Here is a 4,997-nt window from a genome sequence, read left to right as displayed (position 1 = left end):
TTAGCCACACAGTCAAATGCCTTTGCATAGTCACTGAAACACAAACATTCCTCTGGTACTCTCTGATTTCTGCCAAGATCCATCTGACATTGGTGATACTATCTCTAGTGCCACAGTATCTTCTTTTTAAATTTTATTATTATTATTATTAATGAAAATTTACAGAGATTTTGGATTTCCATTCATTCATTGTTAGCCACAACATATTCTAAACTCAGCTTGTATTTCTGTTAGTTCTCTATTGATGTACTATTCCAGTCATTTTTATATAATCTCTTCAGTAGGATTTTTCTTGCATGTGATATTAGTGATATTGCTTGATAATTTCCAAACTCTGTCCAGACACCTTTTTTTGGTGTGGAAATAAATATGGATTTCTTCCAGTTAGTTGATCAAGAGAATTTTTCTTTTCTTAATGTTGAGAGGTAATACATATTGATGGCTATAGTCTTTGATCTTCTGCAGCAAGTGCTTCGAGTTCTTCCCACTTTCAGAAAGCAAGGTTGTGTCTGCATAAGCAGATTGTTGACAAGTCTTCCTCCAATCCTAATGCCACTTTCTTCTTCATTGAGTCCAGCTTCTTGAATGATTTACTCAGCATACAGGTTGAATAGGAGAGAAGATAGAACTCTGATACATATCTTTCTTGATTTTAAATCATGTAGCATTCCCCTGCTCTGTTTGCACAATAGCCTCTTGGGCTAGGTATAGGTCTCACCTGAGAACAATCAAGTATTCTGAGTTTTCCATTCGTCTCATTGTTAGACATAATTTGTTAAGATCCACACAGTTGAAAACCCTAATAGGAGGATTGCCCATTTCCCTCCCATAGAACAACCAGTAGATTTGATCCACTGACCTTTTGGTTAGCAGTCTCAATACTTAACCTACTAAGACTCCTTCCTGTAATGTTGTATTAATGACTAATTAAGTCTATTAACTTCCAGTCTTGTCATACATGTGTTTTCTGGTATTGTCCTGTTGTTTCTGTTTTAAATCTCTCCCCTGCCCTCCACACATCATTTTCCCATAAAAATTAGCTCTTTTAGACTTCTATTTCAATCATGAATGTTTCTCCCAATCAAATGAGGAATATTTCCCCATTTTGTATTTATGTATATCAACTTGGAAGAAGTGCGTCCAGAATGCTCCTTAGAAGCATTTAATTTCATCGTATGTTATCGGGAGGGTCCAGTCCCTGGAAAAAGAGACCGTGCTTGGGAAAGTAGAGAATCAATGAAAAAGAGGAAGACTCTTAATTAGATGGACTGAAACATTAAGGGAATAGTAAACACACACAAAGCAACAGTTGTGAAAATGGCACGTTACCTGCAGTGTTTCATGACACTGCCCACAGGGCCATAGTGAATCATAACGAGCTCAATGGTACCCAACAACAGCAAAAGGATTTACCCATTAAAGTGTATCATTAAATCTTTTTTAAGGTATTCACACAGGTGCACAACAACCATAGCAATCCATTTTAATACTTTTATGGAAAAAAGAGAGATCTTGTATTCTTTACTATCACTATCCACCACCAACTAATTCTCTGCCATTGAGTCAGAACCAACTCATTGCTGCCCGTCCGTTGGGTTTCTGGGGCTGGAAATAGCATGGAAGGAGATGGCCCATCTTTATCCTCAAGAGCTGCTGATGGACTGCGACCACCGAAGAAGTGTGGCCTTTGACTCACTGCGACCACGCCCTTTCGACTCCCTTCATCCACCCAGCCTTTCTGTTTCTTTCAAGGCATTTCATATAAGTGAAATCATAAGGTCTTTTGAGGGTAGGTTTTTTTTTTCTTATTTAGTGTAATGCTTTCAAAGTTAATGTTTGTTGGTGTTTATCTACCTTTCTACTTTCAGAGAAATGACCTGTCCCATTCTCTGAGATGTACCTTTCCTAATAAAATTCTTTACTTTGACCTTAAAAAAGTTAAGCTGCTTGTATCATCCCTCACAAACTCCTTCTTATACGTGAATAATATTCTATTGTATCACATTTTATTTGTCCATTCATCAGTTGATAGACATTTGAGCTATTTTCACCCTTGGACTGCCCTGCATGATGGTACTGTAAGTTTCTGCAGACAAATTTTGTATAGATGTCAGTGGACATTTGTCTTGGTTGTATGCCTAAGAGTGCTATCTCTGGGTCATGGGGATGATTGAATCATTTTAGGAACTTCCAGGCTGCTCTTCAAAGTGGTCCCATCATTTTACATTAGGCAGCAGCATATGGGGATTGTGGCACTTTTCTTGAGATCCTTATCAACACTTGTTATTATCTGACTTTTGGATTTTAGACATCCCAGTAAGTGGAAGTGGCATCCCAGTTGATTTTGACATGTATTGTCATGGTAACTAATGATGTCATGCATCTTTTTACATCCTCATTGTTTATTTTTCTAAGTTCTTTTGAAAAATATTGACTCAGAGACTTCACTAATTTAAGAAACCAGGTTATTTGTGCAACCAGGACTCCTGGTGTTTTAGACAAATTTTTTAATCTATCATCTCTGTTTGAATCCCACAATAGGACAAGAATTGACACTGGGAATGAAAAGAAAATAAACCAAAAATTATAGAATTTTGCTTAAGGACAAAATATTTAATGATAACAAATAAGAGAAAAAGGCCTTCTGCTGAGAAGTGACACACATCAGGCACCTGAGCTGCTCTGTTCATGGAATAAACATAAAGAGATTGTGGAAGTAAGATTTTTGCTTCCACGGACAGTAGTGACTATGGCCTCCAACTCTCCTAGCTCCATTAAAAAGAAATAAAAGCAGAAAACTCAATATTATAAAAGTAGCACTTCCCAAATACTCACTTTCAGTACGCAGTAGAAATGCATCAAATTTCTCATAGGATTTTCACAAAACTTGTCAAGTTTGTCAAGGAGAAGTTTCAGAATTATCATGATGCTTTTGAAGAAGAATTAAAAAAGAAGACTTATTTAATCAAGTCAAGATATAGAATAAAGTTATGATAAGTAAACTAATTTCCATAACTCATTGTTACTGGGCCAGAACTGACTCCTAGCTGACCCTTCAATGGGTTTTCAGAAGATGTTAATAGCCCAGGGGAGAGTGCCAATTTTTTTTTCAGTAGAGTTTGTGGAGGATATGAACCAACAGAAATGTATGGGCTTTGGGTCAGCAGTGCACCTCTGTATAGACCATGCCACTTATTTCTGTTAGGTGCTCTCAAGTCAAGTATGACTCATAGCAACCCTATGAACAGCAGACCTGAACCCCGTCCTATCCAGTGCCATCCTCCCAATCTCTGACACACTCAAACTTCCTGCAGTCGCCTTTCCAAGCATGATATCCCTTTCCAAGGAACAACCTCCCCTTGCAACATGTCCAAAGTACGTGAGACAAAGCTTCATCATCTTTACCTCAAAGGAACACTCTGTTTGCACTATCTCCAAGACATATCTGTTTGTTCTTTTGGCAGATCATGGGATATTCAGTACTTTTCTCTAACACCACATCTCAAAGATATCAGTTCTTCTTCTGTCATCCTTATTCATTATTCAGCTCTCAGATGCAAAGCAAGTGACTGAAAAGACCATGGTATGAAAAGCACACCTTAGTCCTCAAACTGCTATCATTGCTCCTTGATAATTTGGAGAGGACCCTGATTGCAGACTTTCCAAGTACAACACGTCTCATGATTGCCTGACTGCTAGTATGAAATGCATTGATTGCGGATCCAAGTAAGATGAAGTTATTGACAGTTTCAGTCAAATTTTCTCCATCTGTTATGATATTGCATATTGGTCCAGTGGTGAGGGTTTCTGTTTTGTTGACATTTATATGAATTCCATATTGAAGTTTGCAGTATTTAATCTTCTGCAGCAAGTGCTTCAAGCCCTCCTAACTTTAAGCAAGTAAGGTTGTATCATCTGCATAATGGAAGTTATTGATGAATTCCCTAATTAAAGTGAAGTTATTATTGTTGTTCTGTACGATCATGTTGGAATCAACCCATCCAGCAAGTTTCAGAGGCATTAAATGGTATGGGAAAAGATTGCCCATCTGTGTTCTGTGGAGCAGCTGGTGGATTCAAACCAAATGCCTTTGCATCAGCAGTGCAATTTTTTTTTGTTACTAAGCCACCATAATTCCAGTTAAAGTGGTAGATAACATTTATTGAGTGTATATAATCTCTAGACAAAATTATAATACTTTAAATATATTAATTCACAAGAATACCACAAATAACTTACTTTACCCATTTCTGTTTTTAAAGATGTGAATATTGAGGAATTAGAAGTAATTTTGTCTATGTCCACCAATTTAAGAAATTGTAGAGTGAGCACTAATCCCAGACTGAAGTCTCTTAACCCTAAATGGGAACAAGTGGGAAATTAAAGTGTGTGTGTTTCTGTACATAAAATGAGTCTTTGCAGAATATATTATTAGATTACACATCATTTGTTAAAGTTTACTTTTATTATTCAACGTTGAAAATATTCTAACTTTTCTTAGTAATGAGAAACATATTTTTTAAAAAACTGTAGGAATTTCTGCTGCTTGGGGCCACAGCCATTGAGGATCGCCTTCAAGCACGTGTTCCAGAAACTGTATCAACTTTACTGAAAGCAGACATAAGAATATGGATCTTGACAGGGGATAAAGAAGAAACTGCAATCAACGTAGGTATGGTACAATGAATCTTTAAAAAAAAATTTCTTCAAAACAACTATGAGATATCATCTTGCCCCAGTAAGAAAAATTTAACAGAATAGCAAACATCAAATGCTGGTGCGGTTGTGGAGAAACTGGAACCTGTATTCACTGTTGGTGGGGGTGTAAAATGGTGCAATCACTATGGAAGGCTGTATGGTGCTTTCTCAAAAAGTTGCAAATAGATATACCATTTGAGCCAGCAATTCCAATACTGGGAATAGATCCTGAAGAAACCATAACCGCCACCCAAGCAGATACATGCACACCCATGTTTATCATGGCTTTGTTCACAATA

General features: G+C 37.0%; 1 pseudogene; it reads left to right on the top strand.

Moving 5' to 3' along the window:
* Window positions 1-4,997, top strand: part of LOC102852537 — a 194,957-nt pseudogene that overhangs the window by 97,095 nt on the left and 92,865 nt on the right.

This window comes from Elephantulus edwardii, unplaced genomic scaffold (assembly GCF_000299155.1).
Source record: "Elephantulus edwardii isolate Elephantulus edwardi_28Jun2011 unplaced genomic scaffold, EleEdw1.0 scaffold00135, whole genome shotgun sequence".
NCBI classification, from domain to species: domain Eukaryota; kingdom Metazoa; phylum Chordata; class Mammalia; order Macroscelidea; family Macroscelididae; genus Elephantulus; species Elephantulus edwardii.
This window is presented reverse-complemented; position numbering and strand designations above follow the sequence as displayed.